General features: G+C 55.1%; 1 protein-coding gene across 1 annotated transcript in view; it reads left to right on the forward strand.

The window, feature by feature from the left end:
• The first annotated feature begins 798 nt into the window (after positions 1 to 798).
• Positions 799 to 18,622, forward strand: part of LOC125925331 (plexin-A2-like) — a 33,320-nt gene continuing 15,496 nt past the window's right edge. Inside the window, exon 1 of the mRNA XM_049634233.1 lies at positions 799 to 1,487. The gene's annotated coding sequence lies outside the window, so the exon portion shown is untranslated. The remainder of the gene's footprint in view (positions 1,488 to 18,622) is intronic.

The following is an 18,622-nucleotide window of genomic DNA, read 5'->3' on the forward strand; positions in this document are numbered from 1 at the left end:
CTGGAAAGCGCCTCTCTGGTCCGCCCCCCCACCCCACCCCACCCACCCACGCATGCCAGATGCCCAGGATCCCTAACAGAGCTGGAAGCTCGAGCTTCAGAGCAAGGCTCATCTTTGCATTATGAAAATAATAATTAATAACAACTTCAAACCTCATTTGACAGCTCGTTGGCTTTTTGAAATTCACCAGCAGAGGAAATTTGCTCCCACCAATTCCGAGACCTTCTTCTCAACCTCATTAGCCAAGGCCCTTTCCTCCCCACTCACCCCTCACTTATATTAAAGATGAAGAAGCGGGGTGTGTGTGTGTGCAGGAATGGGGGGGTGACAGGTGATGCTGGGGGGGGGGGGGGGAAGCACATCCTCACTGCCCTCACCTACTCTGCTTGAGTCCTGAGCTCCTCACACCCGGGGCTAAACCACCTGAGCTCTCAAGGCCTCCACCCGAATCCCCAGGCCCTGGCAGATTTTCCTTGCCCCCTTGGCCACTTAAGGTGGCCGGCGGGTCCGGGCTGAGCTGGGCGCAGGGCGGGCAGCCTGGCGGCCTCCCCGCGCCAAACCTGATTCTCCTTTGTTGACAGCTGGAGGAGGAGGAGGCAGTCCCGGCGGGCGGGGGCAGGGGCGAGGGGGGTTGGGGCGGGGGGCTGGCGGGCGCGGCGGTGCCAGCGGCGGGCGCGGCCCCGGCCCGGCGGGCGCGGCCGGCAGGGAGAGGGTTAACGCGCGCGGCCTCTATGATAATGAGCTGCATGGTAATATAGGGAGGCCGGCGCTGAGGGCTCAGCCGCCGCCGCCGCCGCCGCCGCCGCCACCGCCACCACCGCCGCCGCCACCGCGGGAGCCGGAGCTGCCGGGCGCAGCGGCGTCCGCGCCAGACTGGAGCGGGAGGGTGGCCGAGCGCAGTTGCTGGGAATTTGTCAGCCGGGAGGGCGAGCGGTCGGGAGAGAGACCCCGCGAGCTGGGGAGCGGTGGGGAGCGCGAGCGCCGGAGCGAGCCGAGCCAGCCCCGAAATAGCTCTAGAAAGCCAGGTTGCCGGAGGAAATGGGACTGTGACCGAACCGGGGAGCAAGAAGGGAAGGAAGCGCCGGGCTTGCTGATGTCAGAGGAGCCCGTAAAGTCGCGCTGGAAAAATCTGAAGGCAGCCGGGGCTCTGCTGCTTCCCCAGGAGAGACACCGCCAGCCACCCCCACACGCCCCCTCGGCGCCTCCGGGTTCCCCCCGCGAGCCGGCGACAGCGCGCCGCGGGGCTGCTGCGGGGCGACGGGGGACTGAGGGGCGCGCGGACCGGAGACCGAGGGGCCACTTCAGGAATACAGATAAGTGGCTGGCGGCTGGACGTGGATTTTAATGAATTTGGACTCCATGTGGATTTGGTCGTCCCCGTGATTGGGAGCTGCGGGCAGCGAAAGGGGCAGCGCGCCACCCTCGGCAGCCGGCGGCCGAGGCGGACGGGCCGAGAGCGGAAGGACAGACCGACGTCGCCGAGCTGGGTAAGCGGCGCCTGGGGCCGGGCGCTCCGAGTCGCCGGCGTCCTCCGCCCCTCTCCCCCGAGCGCGCGCCGCTGCCGCGGCCGTCTGCCTGGTCGGGGTCCCGGGCCCGAGCCCCGGGGCTCGGCTGCGGCGCGCGAGTCCCCGCGCGGGCTCGGCCACTTTCGCGGGCCGGAACGCGGCGTGCGCGCGGGTGCGGGCGGACTCGGAGCCGCCGCCTCCAGCCCCCGGCTTCCCCGCCGGCCACCGGCTCCTGGCGGCGAGGGCGCTCCGCGGCGCGGCTCAGGCACGCACCTGCTGGCACTCTGCGGCTTTCGGGAGCACGGAGGCGGCGGGGCTGTCCCGAGAGCTGGCGCCCAAAGCGGGCCTCGGTGGCAGGAGCAAAGGGAGCCCGAGGCCACTGTGGCCAACGCTCCATTTGGGGGCGTTCACTCTGGTGCCGGAGTCCCTGGCGGCCGCTGGCTGTTCCTTCCGATCGGGGGACTCGGGAATGGAAGGGGAATGCATCCTCTGCGCGGGGTCCCCGAGGTTCAGGGAGCGATTTCAAGGCACTGAGTGGGGAGAAGTGCTCCATGACCCTCTCCGTGCTCCCTCGTGGTCAAGCACCCATCCGCACCATCCTCTGGTTTGAGCAGCCTGAGAGGATTGGGGGCTGAGGTAGGAGCTTGCCCAGGGTGGGAGAAGCTCCTTACAAACCATTTGAAAAGATTTCCCTCCAAGTGTTCCTTCTTGCCCCACCCCACAAGTGATGTAGGGATCTTAGAACATTCTAGCTCTCTTTCTCCATCCCACAGGTAGTCTCTATAAATGGTACTCATGGTCTGGATGGGCCAAGAAGAGAGTCGCCAGAAACTGCCATTCCAGGACCGTGGCAAATGTCCACCTGTTTGGCATGACCCTTGCTTTAGCAGGAGCTGCCTGCTCAAACTCAGCTCTGAGTGATAGATCATGGGGGATGGGGTGGGCAAAAGACTTGGAAGCAGTTAAGTCAGTTAAGAGGCTAGGAATGAGAGCCCCATGAAATGGGCAGTGGAATCTGATCAGGTCTCCTGTAGGAATGTAAGATCCTAGGGTAACAGTGGCATGCCAGAAGCGCCTATGGAAGGGAGATAGCAGGGACAAGACCAGCTTGAAGTCGGGGGGGCTGCCAGCTGGAGCTCGCGGCAGTGGCGTGGGGGCCTGGCAGATCAGAGAAACCCACAAAAATTGTGAGATCCATTCATTCCCTTCCTGCTATTCCTAAGCGCGGTGGACAGGGTCTATGACCCGCTGAGTAAGATAGGTATCTGGGCTGGGCTGGGCTTTTAGGACTAGGAGTCAGGTTTAGCCCTCCCCTCCCCACACAGTAGCAGGCTCCTGTCTTGCTGGGCTTCTTTCCCAGACCTTGAAACTTCATTCTTCCCTCTGGGCAGGCCTTGGATTCTGGGGCCTTCAACAGAGCAACAGAGCCCCGGAAGAGATAGCTGTGGCTGGAGGAATTCAGCCATTCCTAATTGAAATGCACAACTTTTGTGCAATCACCCCGGAAAGCTCCTGGAGTTGCTCGCAGCAGCCCTCTCTCCTCTGACCTCCTGGCAAGAGAGGAGAATTCATTAACTTCCCCTTCACCTCGCACAGCACCGTTTGAACTAATTACCTGTGATCTCTCCTCCTTGGCCCGGGGGGGGGGGGGGTTGGGGCGGGGGGGGGGGGGGGGAATGAGGAGAGGGGGTAGGGAACCCAGGAAACTGAGAGCAATCTGTCAAGATGCCTTAGCAAGGTTGTTTTTCTTGTCCCTTCTTCCACCTGCATTACCTGAAAGAGCCTTTCCCCTCTGTCCGCCCAGTGACCCTCTTCAGGGACCCGCTGATAAAGGGAGGGCACTGCAGGCTGCCCTCTCTGCTCCCTCACTGTCCTCAGCAAATTGCATTAGGACAGGGCAAATTGGCTTGCAAAGCAGTTAAATGGAAATGATATGTGGAGCAATGTGCATTGGGGGTGAGGATTAGCAGGATCCGAAGGGGTAAAGTACCGGAAGGTCTCCTCTGCTGGGGAGTCCCCCCGAAACCCTTCTCTTTAACAGGACGGGAGGATTGGGGTATCCCACTGTCCCGAGCAGGGCAAAGGGGCTGGTTGGCCTTTGAACCCAAGTCCCCATGAAGAGCAAAGGGTGTTGCCCCATATCCGTCCCCTAAAAGAAACCATGTCAGTGCAAGGCTGGCGACTCCCCTTTCAGAGTTGGGCCGAGCACCTATCCCCATCCCCAAAGAGCCGGGAACCATCCACCCCCCAACACACTTGACCATCAAAAGCCGTAGGTGTGCTGAATGTAAAAGTTCACCGTCTGTTAGGCTGGAGTCTGCTTAAAACGAGGTTAAAAAGAAAACCCTCAAAGGGTTTTCTCCAGTAGGCCCCTTTCCCATTTGCAAATACTTGCGATGAGTCCGTTCATCTTTATTTCATGGGCATGTTACAAGAAAACCCACGAGCAGGAGGGGAAACCGGTGACACAGTTAAACAGACGAGGTGCCGGCTGGCGGCAGGCTAAACTCCCCAGCTCAGGTACTATGGAATATTTACACCATTTGGGGGTGTATAGTCTCTGGCCTGCCTCCTTTGCTACAGCTGCCTCCCCAAAATATGAGCTTTGTTGTGGGGGCAGACGATTCCTGTCCCCAGCAACCACAGCCCCCCCCCCCTCCCCAGCTGTCTCTCTGCATTGCCACACAGCTGTCTCCACGCACACAGACTGGGGCCCTATATACTTCCGTCTATCATGGCAAGTGGAGAGGTAGGGAGCAAGCCAACCAAACCAAGCCAACCCCCCCCCCCATTCTGATCATAAAGAGACGAGAGCATTGTGTTACAGTCTGTTAACTACAATGATGAATGGAACTGATTCCCTTATGGGAAACAGTTTTTTCACTTAGTTACAAAGATTTCATGCCCGATTAGAGTGAATGAAGGCTGGGTGTGCGTCCACTTCTTTTTTGGTCATTTCTAAAGGTGAGCCCTGTGGAGAAAAAGAAAGACAGTTCTTCCCGGGGTCAAACGGCCGGTTCCAAGGCACCCTGGGAGGGGTGGATGGTAAGAACGAGACACCCCTTTTCTCCTCGGCTTAGCCCTCGGGCTCTCTGGGGCCCCATTCCCTGGCACTGGGGCATATGGAACTTCTTTATCTAGCTCCGCACTGTTCCATCTGGAATTCGAGGGCAGAAATAGAGGCGAGAAAGTTCTTTGTTGGGGGGCAGGGTCCCTACCGGGTAAGAGTGTCAAGGAAGAGGAGGAAGGGAGGGTGAGAGCTGAATGAAAAGGCTCAGGCCTGAGCAGTGCAGAAGTTCCCTGCTCCTATGGTTGGTTAACCATTAACCCCCTGCCCTGCCCTGGCCAGATCTCCAGCTTGGGGGAAAGGATATGTCTCAGAAGCCCAGGAGCCCGGCAGGTGTTCTGTGACCCCCTCTGGCTCAGCAGAACATTTGTTCTGTCTCCTCTTCCTGCTCCAGCCGGAGGCACAGTCCTGGCCTCCGCCCACCCTCTCCCCTCCTCTTCCCTGGCAAGGGCACCCTCTGCCCACCCCCTGCCAGCTGTCCCTTCACCAGGCATCCCCTGTTGTTCGCGTGGCAGCACGCGTGTGTGACGGGGAAGCAGGGGGGATGGTGGGGCGAACTGATGGAGGGGAGCCAACTGGTTCCGCTCAAGACCCCAAAGCCAGAGCTCTAAACTCGGGTTATACAAGGTTTCGAGCATATGTATCAACCCGGGCCGCCCAAGTTCGCTTGGGGCATGGGGTCGGGGGGGGGAGTTTCTGTCCAAGTTCTCCAGGAACACTGGACTGTCCTAGTGCCTCTGGGATCTGGCTGGCGGGTCCCTATGTGGGCTCTTGGAGTAGGCCATTTGATCCCAGGCCACGTCAGAGCTTTTCCAGTTCATCAGACCTGGCGTCTTGAACTTCAGGAAAACAAACAAACAAACAAAACAAACAAACAGCAGATGAACCAAGCACGCAGACCAGGAGTCAGGTGCACAGGGACAGACCCAAGTCCTGGTGTAGAAATAGTCACAGATACACAGAGAAGCAGGGTGACAACACAGGAAGATAAGGACAGAGAGACTGACAGTGTGAACGGAGCACCAAGAGCTGAGAGCAAACACGTAAAACAAGTGGGAAAGACCCGTCCAGTTGAGGCAGAAGGGATTTCTTCTGTCTTCCCAGGCAAGGGGAGGCTCTCTCTGGGCAGCCATGGGAAGCTGAAGTAGCAGGTTATGTCCACTAGAGGGGGCGCTTGAAAACCAGGCTTGGCCCTAAACAGTGGTTTTTGTGCTTTTCTTTCTTTTCTTTTCTTTCCTTTTTTTTTTTTTTTTTTTTTGAGAAGAAAAAATTAGATATATTAGAGACTCCCAGCTGTCACTACCCAGAGACTACAGCTGGTAGGGTCCTATTGCCAGTGGGACCTCTGGGCCACCATCATTACGTGGAGGTGGCCCATCACTGTGTACAGCAAGGGAGAGATCTGGCCCACAGGGTGTGGGGGGGGAGGGGCAGGGGAAGGGGATGCCCTCTCAAGTTAGCAGGCAGTCCGGTCTGCTGGCTTGCCCGACAAGAGGCTCTTGCCTTTCTTTATCAGCAGTAGAAGTTCTTGGCCCAAGCCTTCACCTGCCTTTCCCACCCCCCTCCCAAAGTCCCCCCGCCCCCATCCTTCTTCCAGCTCCCTAAATGTGGATTTGCGAGATCCTTACAGATGATGGCAAAGCTGCTCCTTGAGGAGACTTTTTTTAAAAAGACTTTTCAGGAAATGAACGCATGTCAATGTCGTATCGCTGATTTACACTTGGTCTTCATGTTCTCGGTGGGAACCTTTCTCTGAACCATAATTCCCCCCCCCCCTTTTATTTCAGCAGAGGACAATATGGAGAGGGAGCAGAGTCCAGAGGCTTTGAGATAATAACTGTCTAACAGGAATATGGAAAAATATTGAAGTTGGAGGATGGGCAGAGGGCCAGGAAGTAGCATCTCTTCAGATCTGATACCAGCCTCTGATATTCCTTCTGGGCTTCCCATTGGCTTCTGTTTACCTGGGGTCAAAGCAGAGGGAGGGAAGGGAGGAGAGAGAAAAGAAAAAAGAAAAACCAGATAAATGTATCAGGTTATGAAAGTTTAATCCTGCTTTTCCTTGGCTAAAATTACCTTCAGTATGGGAGATAAAAGGCAACGGAGTTGCCCTCGGAAAGTTCAACTTGTCTTTGAGAAGGGAGGGGTTGGAGGGATCCTGGGGCTCAGCATTACTAGCCCTCGAATGAACCTCTTTCCTCTGTGCCCCCCACAACAACATTCTCTCTGAAGCTGAGCAAGAGTGAGAGAGAGAGAGAGAGAGAAGGAGAGAGGAAGGAGGCTTCGGACAGAGGTACCTCCAGCACTCTTCTGCGTGGTCAGGGAGCTCACCTCCCAGGTTCTCTCTTCCTATGTTTAAGCACCCTCCCTTCCCTCTGGCTTGTTTAGGGATGGGGATGGGAGGGCGGTGAGAGAGAACCCCGGGAGAACCCCTCCAACTTTAGCCTTGGTTTTTGAATTGTTATGCCACCAGTCTCGCCCTTGCACTGAACCAAATAGGACACCGAAAGCAGGAATTGGAATCCATTTACGTTTAGACAAATAGAAATCTGTCGCTTGTGCAGTGGTAGGAATGTAGTACCAACAAGTTTGAAAAAGTAATAGATCCTCCCTTCTAGAAACAGTATCCTGCGGGGAGGGGGAATTAACATCAGCCAAGTATCCTCCAAGGAAACTTCAGTATAAGTCAGGATGGAGTTAACAGCGGGGCAGGGGCGGGGGTGGAGGGCGCATCAGGGGAAGTGAAGGCACAGACGCCCGTGGTGGAAGCTTTGGCTCCAGTCCGTGGAAGGTGCAGATTTCCAGGAGAGACTCACGTCCCTGAGAACTGTGGTTTCCTGTCAAGCATGACTGTCTGACATTCTGTCATTCCTCAGCTGCTCAGAACTACCCCTCATTCTCCTCCACGGATTTTAAAACTGACAACGCCGTAGTTTTCTGTTAGTCAACATCCGAGAGCATGATCTCGGAGGCCCCACACTCCCGAGGGGTTTTCACCTTGCATTCTATGCAAATTACAGCCCTTTCCTGCCTCTAGAGCTGGCAGCATGATGCCGCTGTGGTTCATCAGGAAATGTTATTACTCATCGGTATTCACATGTAAGTGTCCAGAATCCTGCTGTTCCCTCGCCCACTCTTGCCTGAATGAACTCATTAAGTGGATCAGACCCCAGAGGAAAAAACTCGGATTTTATCCCTCCACCTCAGCTGGGAAAGAGAGCCATCTCTGGCCTGTTGGCTACCTGGAGGAAGAGCCCGTCTCTTTTAAGGTTTCTGTCCAGAAAGAAATCAGGGAGGATAAATGAAAGGTGGTTAAAAGGAGATTTCGGCTCTAAGTAAAAACTTTATCCAGTCCTGTGTTGGAGGGTTGTGGTCTCCTTGCACCTTAAAATTGTTCGCGTAAGATCTGGGGTGGGCAGACCCTGAACTGGGATGGAGGGAACAAGGGGGCGTCCTTGGGTTCTAAGAGGCCTTTGATCTAGGTATGCATATGTAAACATATATATATATATTTGTATGTGTATATGATGTGTGTGTGTATGAAGAGAGGAGTTTATGCCCCCAGCCCCCCCAAATGTAAAGAACCACTAGACCCTAGTGCCTGCGGTCTTTTTCTGTCATCAGTTTCTACTTTCAGCTCTGGTTGTGGAAGGGGGTTTTCAGAACTAACCCTGGTACCTGCCCCATGTCCCAAAGTCGTAGGCCGCTAACTCTCAGAGTGAACGAGTAATCCAGGGACAAGGCGGGCTGAGAATGTCAGGGGAACCCGAGTGTCACTGCTCTGGAACTCTGGACACGCCGTTGAACTTCTCTGAGCCGGAGGCAAAGCAGATGTTCCTCCCGTTAAGGGAGAGAGGGAAGGTTCAGGAGGAGAGGAAAAGGAGGTAAACAAAACAAAACAAAACAAAACAACAACAACACACAAAACAAAACAAAAAACCCCACAAAAACCAAAAAAGCCTGCCTGCCCTGTAAAGGCAGGGGGACCAGAGAGCAGACAGAAGTGACAAGAGGGGATGTTGCTGCTTTGAAGTGGTTTCCTGCTTCATAAAAGCGAAAGCCCTCGGCTGGGCTGGGTAAATATTACGTTGGCCTCTGACCTCCCACCTCCCTTGACTGCTCCCCAGGCTTCCCATTTTTTTTTTTTCTCCCGAGCAACAGAGATACCTGAGGGAGAAGAGCCTGCTTCCTCAACTTCAGGGTCCCCAGCAGGAACCTTGGTCAAAGCCCGATGGGAAGACCAGGCTCCTTCCCTGTCCCCAGACACGAGAACCCTCTCCTGGGTCAGCGAGCCCTACCTGGTCTCCGCTCCGTGTTGGCGGGTAGCAGCGTGTTCCAAGAGAGAGGCGGTCAGGATTTCACAGTCACCTGACAAGACTGACCCCCACCCTCACCCCAGCCACCTAGACTTTCCCGACAACTCCTTTGACATCCTGTGGAATTAAACCCCACACCACCGGGGTTTCTGTTGGGCAAACACTCCTCTGAGTTTTCTCTAGAAGTAAACAAAATTCAAGCCCACCACCCCACTAAGAGTGACCCCCCAGGGTGTGGAGCCCTTCACTTCTCCGGGCCGGAGAACCCCTCTGGGAGACACTGAGGAAAATGTTGTGAGCTGCACGTGACATGGGGAAGCCACACCTGGCACCCTTGCATAGGAGGTTTGGACCCTACCGAGAGGGGTGTCGGAACAGATGGCCAGGAAGGATCTGGTGTCGGAAGAAGGTCCTGATGCACAGGAACAAAGGGCCTTCCTTCACACTTGTCACTTTTCCCTCCTCCTATAAGATTTCTCACCTGCCCACTGGGGCCCACCCACCATTTGCTCTCTGATTACAGGAGGGAGGCAAGGAGAGCCACAGGAAACTCTCTGAGAATTGGCTCCTGCCCCTTACCCTGCACCTCAGTTTCTCCATTTGTATGGCGGAAATGAGCGCTTTTCATGACTATCCAAGCACCCCCATTTGCCTTTGTTTCTGGAGCCAGGCATAGGAAGATGGTGAGGGGACTTGGAAAAATGACAGTTGTTGCAAATGTGCAAAACTATTCTAAAATTTAGAGCAGGAATAAAGCCAAGCTGGGGACATTTTTCTTCCCTCCCTCTCTCTCTCTCTCTGAATTTGTTTGGAACTTTCTGAGAAAATAAGATTTTATTTAAAGAAAATGTATATGCTAAAGGTTCTTCTATATAAAAGTAGTTAAAAGACTCAATGGAGACTGGAAACTGACAGGCAAGCCACGTGTATGGCTCATGGTTAACATTTAACCAGTGGGGCTGGAATTTGAATTCTGAATTTGCTACTGCTGGGGTTTTGGTGCCTGCAGCTTTAAGAGTAGAACCGAGAGATAGTATCATAGAACTGGTAAGTTGGCATTTTTCTGGGCGTCAGCCTCCCATGGCAGGACAAGGGGAGATCTCACGGGCCCCTGGCCACCTGCCTGCAATGAGGCTTACATCTCTCCTGCGTGCAAGGGACAGTCTGTCCTGTCGTGGGACAGACTCAGTATGAAGGACCCTGGCGGGAGCGGGGACCCAGAGCCCAAGCTGGACCATGAGCCTCAGGGATTAGGTCCTTGGCTGGTGCTGATCACTGGACAAAGCAGCAGGGTGTCTACTGAGATACATCGGCTGTCTTTTCTTAGCCCATGAAGCTCCCCTACATCCAGCCGAGGCACAAGGAGCCGTGGCCCTCGTTGGAAGCACAGAGCACGGGAAGACGGCTCTGAGAGGACAGGGTCCTGTGCGTTGCCAGCCCTGTCCAGGAGCCTGCTGTGGAAAGTGAGTCCGACAAAGCACCTAGATTTTCTTCTGTAAATCACTTTGGAGAACACAGCTTGAATGACAATAGAAATGGGTGTTCTGTGTAGAATACCTGAGAAACGCTTCTGAGCGTTTGATAGCTTTCACCCAGGCTCACGTCATAGGTGTGATGCCCGAGTCCACACTGGGTGAGTAGATTGCCCTGAGGCACACAGCGAGTGGCCTTGCACTGGCCTGCACGTTCGCGGGGGCTCCTCTGTCCCAGCCCACCCCAGCACTCTTGAACTGCCCGCTTAGCCACGTTCTCTTCCCGTCTCTCAGTCCCCAGCTGTGCCCAGCGACCTCCCCACTCTGTCTTGGGTTGGAGCAGGCAGGTGCCTCACGGTGCAGCTCTAGTCCCTGAGAACCCACGTCTGCCCTCCTCTGCTGGTCCCGGGACACCCGGACCACCTCTCCGCGGTGCTGCGCCATGTGGTGTATGTAGAAAGGCACCCCCCCCTTCGGTGGCTCCGACCGGCTTTCTTCCATCCACCGCAAGCCTTGCTATTTGCACAGTCAATGGCTCTGGCAAGGCCGAGCCGCCCCTCCCTCCCCGAGAGGCACTGTGGGCACTGTTTGTGTCTCAGTCTCTATAGACTCAGCATTGACAACTTGAAGAGGGTGAGACAATGACCAAAGCAGCTGCCCGCAGACTGTGCTGGCTGGGACGCGGCCGGGGAGCGTCAGGCCGGCCAGAGTTTGTGTACCCTGCACCTGTGAGCTTTCTCAGGCAGCCACGGCCAACGCACAGGGGGAACTGGGATCCAGAGGCCCTGGTCCAGGCCACCTGATTGGCTCCCACCGCATGCCCACAGCTTTCTTGGCCAAGCTTTCCCCCAGCTGTGTAGTCCCTCAGGGCCTGGAGGAAAAAGCAGGGTCCTGGCCCCGGGAAGCAGCCGTTTAGAACCTCCGGACAGGGAGAGGCAGAATGCCCGTCCAGGTTAGAGAAAGACAGGAAGCTTCGCCAGAAGCCTGCCCAGGTAGAAGAAAGGTACATCACTTGCAGAGATTGAAGTTATTGTAATATGATTTAATTTGATTTGAACATGCATTTATTGAATATCTACCACGTGCCAAGAGTAATGGGAGGAATGTCACCATCCGGGCTCTTGACAGGCTTGCAATATGGCAAGAGAGGCAGAGGGATGCAAATAAATGATGCTCAGACAGGTTGAGTGTAAGTATTGCAGGAGGGTGGCAGAGAGGGAGATTAACCAGAGCCATCTGACCCGGAAGGGGCCGCCGAAGGAGGGGATGAGCCCTACTTCATTTAGGGAATTTAAACACAGAGGTTGGAAGGTGACAGCCAGGTCTCCAGAAGGGATTCCTCTGTGGAGCAGAAAGGTATAATGGGTGACGGCTGAGATCCCCACCCACTGGAGTCCCTGTTTGCTGCTCAGTAAATACGATGGAGGAAGAGGCTCCATTGGAAGTGAAGTTGACTGTTGGCCCTGGCTCGGGCTCGTGAGAATGACCCGGAGCTGCTGGCCTTCCTTCCATAGTAAATCAATCTGGTTCTCACTCCTTCGCCCCCACGACTCCCCTCAGAGCAGCGTGCCAGGAAGGCTAGGCTGGGCTAAGCCCTGGTCTCCCCTGGAGCCAGAATTCTCCGTAATCACGTTCAAATGAGTACTCCATCTCCAAGCAGGGGCAGACCGGTAGGAAGCGAATCTTGGTCAGCTCTCTGCCTGCACAGCTCCGACTTCTAATCGTTGTCATAAGCGGGATGGAAACAGCTGCTCACTCCAGTCTATTATCAGCTTGGTTGGAGACAGAGAAATTTAAATGACAGTACGATGCTTAGCGAAGAAACGAAAGTCTGTGTTAAAAATAAAGAAAACAAGACAGCTTGTTTCATCGAAATGGAAGGGTTATTAAACAGCCCTGAATTAATCAGTGATCTGCCAGGGCTGGGAATTGCAGAGCAGCAGAGGGCCAGGGGAGAGACCTAGGAGAGGGTGGGTGGGTGGGAGAGCAGTTCCAGAGGGGGCAGGAGATGCCTTTGTCTTTGGGCTGGCTGCGGGGACGCGGGAAACGTTCTGGTCTTCAGAGGGGGAGGCGGCAGCTAATTCTCTGCCCCACAGATACGAACAGATAGGGGGCCCCCAGCTACTCCCCTTACAAAGCCCTGCTTCTGGAATCTTGCCATCAGCCACCACCTGTACCAGCCCTGGGGGTTCTCTACCCTGTGCCTTCCCACCAGCCAGGACCGAGGGGGAGCCAAATGGCTTTGTGTGGATGGCCAGATGCCCCCCATCAGGCCTTTTCCTCTTTCATGGGGGTGGGTCCCCAAGAACTCAAGCGTGAGTTAGGCTCCTGATGCCCCACCCCCCATTCCGCAGCACATCCCTGAGGATGACCAGAGTCTTGCCCACCTGGAGGCAGAGAGCGATCCCTGGAGCAGGTGATCTCTCCTTGGAGATCTCAGCTGGTGGCTCCTCCCTCCAACCCCAGGCAGCAGGGTGACATGTTTGACCCCGGGAGCCCGAAGTCCCCCCCTCAACACATCTAGTTCCTTTGCCAAAATATTCCACCCCAGATATACCTGTCTTCTCACCTGTGAGGGGGTCCTGCTGTGGCCGCTGTCCCTCACAGGCTGCGGGAGGGGTAGGTCAATGACATAGCATATGGGAAATGCTCAATGAACCCTCAAATCACTGCACACATGGCTGTTTGCATTATGGGGGAGGGGGGAACCGGGTCCTGAGAACTAAATGGCAGAAGAAAGGATTTCCAGAGGGCACAAGATGGGTCTGGTAGAGAAACAGACTTGCTCACCCCTTGGCAGGGGCACGCGAGGAGAGGCGGTGGCCAAGCACACCCGCAAGCACACCCGTGTGCACGTGTGCACCCATCCGGGTGTGCAACATGTTGGATCTTGAATCAATCACTCCAAGAGCATTTTCTCTGCTCTTTGACCTCAACATTCTTTCTCCTCACCCCTCCCTCCCCCCTGCTTCCCTCCTGGCTGTTTACCCTTTTCCAGGCTCCTCTCTCACACCCCATTCATCATCCGGGCCAGATTCTCACTCAGGGAGTTCTTTTCATCTCCTGCCCCAGGTCCCCCAGCGCTGCACCAGCCTGCATTCCCCCTGCTTTCCCTCCAGCACATTCTTCTCCCCACGTCAGCCTCTCTGATAATTGTGCACTTCACTTTCCCTCAAAGTTAGAGCGGGGGTCCTCGATGTCCCGAGGGTCTCAGGAAGTCTCTCTTCTCCCCTGTCTACTCATCAAGGGGCTTAATGCCACTCCAGGTGTTAAGGGTCCTGCAGACCACGTGCTTGTGCATCTCAGCTCAGACAAGCCCCGTAAGCAGACAGATCTCTTTTGGGAATGCCAACCACCTCCCAGCCCTACATGGCTCCCTTTTATCCGGCTCCAGAGCACTTCCCCTGCTCGGTGTGCATGAGTGTGAATGTGCCTGTTACTTAAGAGAGGCTGCCTGGCAGCTCAGGATCTTTTCTGCAGGAGCTCAGCGTCTCAGACAAAGAGAGGAAAATAATAGAAACAGAAGGTGGGAAGGTACAGGGTGGGGACCCAGCCTGCTTAAGAAGCTTCCCCTTAAAAAGGAGTTACAACTTTGTATTCGAAGGCGGGCTGTCAGTTCAGAAAAGCACTGGAGAGGAGGAGATGCGGGGGAGGATCGGGGAGGGGAGTTTCACCCTACATGCTGGCCAGAGCCGGTCTGGGAAGAGCCCGGAGAACACTGAGCTCCAGCTCAGGGACTGTCTTCAGCATCGTCTCCTCCTCCTCCTATGGGCCAGCTTTCCTCTCTCCTCCTTCCCTCCCTCTTTCCTGCCAAGGGCACCTGGATGAATCACCAAGAGCAGCAGAAGTGGCCCTTAAATCACCCTCAAGGTGAGAGGAAGTGGGGGTTGAGGTGGAAAGCCTGGGGCTCAGGGGACTGGGGAGAAGGGCTACAGGGACCCACGACACCCAGTTCCTCCCGAGAGGCCAGGACCCTCAGGAGGTTCCGCGGCATAAGAATCACCTGGCTGAAACAGAGCCTCCAGCCTTCATCCCCAGCACACACAGGGCAGCCCTTGCTGCCGAGGAGGTGGTGTCCTTGCACAGTGTTTCTCCAAAAACAGAAACCAGAGTAATTGATGTTTATTCAAAGCTTGTGGGGTTAGCAGAACGCTTTCACATTCACTATCTCGTTGAGCCTCACCAACAGCCCTGTGAGGTGTCCTTCAGCAGATGGAGGCTCCAAAAGGTTAAATAACATGTTCAAGGTCACCGAACTAGGAAGTGGTTGAGCGAGACCCGAGCCCAGGTCTCCTCTCTGCACCTGCTGCCTGGCTACAGGCACTGCAGTGAGCTTGACCCCCTGACGGAAGAACCCTGTTCTGAAGCCTCCCTAGGGGAATCGCAGCCCACCCCACTCTACTCTTGATCCCTCTCGCTGTCAGTTGGCCGCTTACTATTATAGACATGTCGTGTGATCTGTGAACTTGTGCAGGTTGTGGCTTTGGAGCCCTCTTGCCAAGACTTTTCCTGCATGAAAAGTTGTGCATCCTGTGCTGTGCATTCTTCACCCGCAGAGCTGGCGCCCCGCCCCCCCGCCCCCACACACACCCCAGCTGATCCTTCTTCATCCTTCTCCCCACCTCATTCACCTCCCAGTGACACTTGCTCTTTCCCTAGCGGGTTCAAGATGAACGCCAGCCAGGGTCCTTCACTACCTCCACCCGTTATGACAAATGGTTGAGCCCCGTGTGTTAGTCCACACCATGTCTAAGGGCAGACTAGTCGCTGAGAAATGCAAAGGGGCATCCCCGTCTCCCCTCTCCCCTGCGCTCCGTGATTCAGACTGAGCACAGAACGGAGCGAAAGGCATCCTGCTACCCCTGCACGAGATGCTGAAGAGCACGAGGGATTATTCCTGCACTCCAAGAGCCTCTGATTCGATGGATAGGACACAGTCGCATAGCGAGAGAGCCACCCTGGCAATGCAGTGTGTGCTAAAAACAACAGTTGCTGAATGACTTTGGAGGAGAGACAGGCGATTGGGGCAGGGAGGTCCTAGAGGTTTCCTGAAGCTTTGAAGGATGGATGGGGTTTGGATAGGCAAAGAAGAAAGTGGAGACAGGTGTTCCAGGCAGAGGCAGCTGCAGAGGTGAAATTCTGCAAGGTGTCCTGGGGACTCCACACGTGAACCAGTTTGTTGGGAGTGGAGTGCCTTTGGGAGAGGTGGAAAGGGAAGCTGGACAAAGAAGAGCCAGCTTGAGGAGAACTTGAACTTGGGTGCTTGGCCGTCCAGCCTCAAGCCCCTCTGGGCAACCGAGGGGGTTTCCATGGGTGGATGTCACACTCTGGCCATGTGCCTGGCAAAGTGAGACAAGGAATTTGAGGCACGAGGCACACTGGGCAGGGTGTCTGTGGCTGAATTAGCTGCCAGTGGCTTTCAGGGTCCGTGTCTGCAAATAGTCTCCGGGACAGACTGACATGTGCCTTTTTCGGGGAGACGCTACCAGGCTTGCTGGTCAGGAGGCCCACTCTCGAACTTTGGGGAAGCCTGAGTTTTGGGAAAGGACAGTATTAAAAAATGCATCTCGATCTGGCACGAATGGCTCCTTTTCCTGCAGGGAGGGTAAAGCAGCAATGATGGGGAGAGCTCCTTGTTTCTAGAGCACTTCGTTACCGGCCTTGGGAGCCACCAGGGAGGAGAGAGGCAGGGGCTTCTGCAGGAGAAGCAGGAAGTGCCGGGGACTCAGGCAGGGTGGGGGTGGGCCATTACAGTTTTCCTTCAAGAGGAGAACGACTGGGCAATTTATGGAGAAAGTAAGTGGGATTGAGGGCCAATCCATTGCCTGAGAGCTGAGATGAATGCCTGGGGTTTTGTTTGGATTTTTTCTTCCCTCTCCTTTTCTTTCCCTTTCCCTCCCACTGCTGTGAATCGGAGCTGTGTCATTATTCTTTGAAAACATTACGGTTAATGGCAGCATAATATGCCATTATATGGAGTAACTGTAATTTATTTAACAATTTAGTCAGGCACTTTCTACCCTGTGTCCTGCTCTCCTGCCCCATTTCAACCTCAGAGTTCGTGGCTCTCCTGCCTACAGTAAGGATGGGGTGAGAAGGTAGGAGACACATCTCCAGGCTTCTTGGAAAGGTCATTTGAAATGCCCCTGAAAAGAGAGGTCGCCAGCTAGCAAACCTCTTGCCACAAAACAGCCCCAGAATCCACCTTGTAACTGATATCTCGACCCATGCCGCCCTACCCCAGCCTGCTCCATTACTGAAATAAAATGGGAGCCTCAGGTTTTGACCTTTAAAATAAAGTACTTGCCTGATCTTACTGATCATTCTACTCATTTTTTTCTTTTTTTCCCAGACCAGCGATAAGAGGGTTTGGTCAAAAAAGTAACATCTAAATAGGTAGGCAGGGTGTAAGGGTGAGGACAACATGGGCATCAGAAAGTCCTGCTTCCTAGCAAAATGACACTGGCCTAGTTAGTCATCCTTCCTGAGATTCAGGTTTTTCATCTGTGAAATGGGTAGGAGAATACCCATCTTGCAAGATAATCACAGAATTCTCCATCGCATATGGAAAGGATATAGCACAGGGTGCCACGTAGCAAGTGGGTAATAAACGCTAATAATAACGTTAGCCCCCTTTTATTATTATTGTTCTAGGAAACAAATGGCACTTGCTGTTTTATGAAACTCATGGCCCTCAGGTTATGAAGTCTCCTAGTATGAATCTGACTCGACTTAGCAAAGCCGTAGCCCCCCTTTTATGCCTAGTCTGCCTTTGGAAGGAGCCTGAGAAGTCCTTTTTCTATCCTTTAAGCCCATAATGTTGACCAGAACAGTAACCCCACTTCTACGATGGTTGAAGCAGGGTCCGGCTTAGAGTCACGGGAAAAGCGGGGTGACCTTTCTAGGCCCCACGCAGTGCAGAGGGCAGTCTTGCTCCGGGGCCTGATGCTCAGAGTCCTGCTAATTCGCAGAAATTCTTTCTGCCCCAGGGGTGAGGTGGCCATGGCAAGGCGTGTTCCTCCCTGGCCATCCCCCAGAGGGGGTTGAAGAGGGCAGAGCCCACGGAAGGGGGAGGGGGAGGGGGGAAGGGGTGGGGGGGAAGGCAGCTGCTTGAAATTGATTGCTCCTGTAGTTTAGTTTAGACCATGGGCTCTCTCAGCGCTGCCCGGGTGGCGACCTTTAGATAATAAAGGGAATTCTGGGAGCTTTCTGACAGGCCCATGACATATGGGGCAGGTCTGCGGGGTCAGGCGGTGTATCTCCCTGCTCCCGGCCCCAGGGTAATGAATCTTGTTTTGACTTTGCAAAGCCAGCCAGGCAGTGCCCCAGAAAGGAGCCGGGCCCCCTCCCCTCCGCCACCCCTCAAGTGAGTGTGCGTCTTTGGAACCCTTCATAATTCAGGGAGACAACGCCAAGCTTTTACAGCCTGTGAGGGGACAGGACAAACACTGCATGTTTTGCTAAGGCCCTGGGAGAGCTGGTGTGGTTTCCAGGGCCCCGTCAGATCCCACTGGGAGAGCTGGGGGAAAAAAAAAAAAAAGCAACAGAAAACCCTCGCCTGGCAGTGGTTCCCGGGGGCAGGGCCAAAGGAAGAGCCGGAGTGGGGTGGAGGGAGTCGCAGCTTCTCCCATAGGGCTCTGGGGGCCTGCAGGTGACATACCAACTGTCCCGGGCGGGAGCAAGCAGACGGGATAGGAAACACGCTGCAGGAAGAGCCGGACTGGTGAGACATGGCAGATGCCGATTCTGACCCCGCTGGTGCTAAAGCAGTGGAAGGCAGCGCAGCGGAGTTCTCCGGGTGAAAGGGTGTGCACCCTTGCTGCCCTCAGTTCCCACACAGATGTGAAGAACCCGATGTCTCTGATGCCTCGGCCCTGCGATGGCTTCTGCAAATGCGCGCGTGCCCATGCACACCCATTTTCTTTAAAAGAACGACCCCCCCCCCCCAGCCAAGATGGTAGAGTATCTTATCCACCCCCTGCTGTGTTAGCTGGCTAGGGCTGCTGTGACCAAGTGCCCCGAACTGGGCGGCTACAGCAGCAGAAATGTGTTGGCTCACAGTTCCGGAGGCTACAAGGCTAGATGTCTGTAAGGCTGGCTCCTTCCAAGGGCCATGAGGGAAGGGTCTGTTCCAGGACGTTCTCCCTGCCCCATCGCTGGCCGTCTTCTCTCCGTGTCTCTCCACTCGATCCTTCCTCTGTGCCTGTCGGCCTCTGTGTCCAAGTCTCTCCTTTCTGTAAGGACACCAGGCATTTGGATTAG

This window comes from Panthera uncia, chromosome F1 (assembly GCF_023721935.1).
Source record: "Panthera uncia isolate 11264 chromosome F1, Puncia_PCG_1.0, whole genome shotgun sequence".
Lineage (NCBI taxonomy): Eukaryota > Metazoa > Chordata > Mammalia > Carnivora > Felidae > Panthera > Panthera uncia.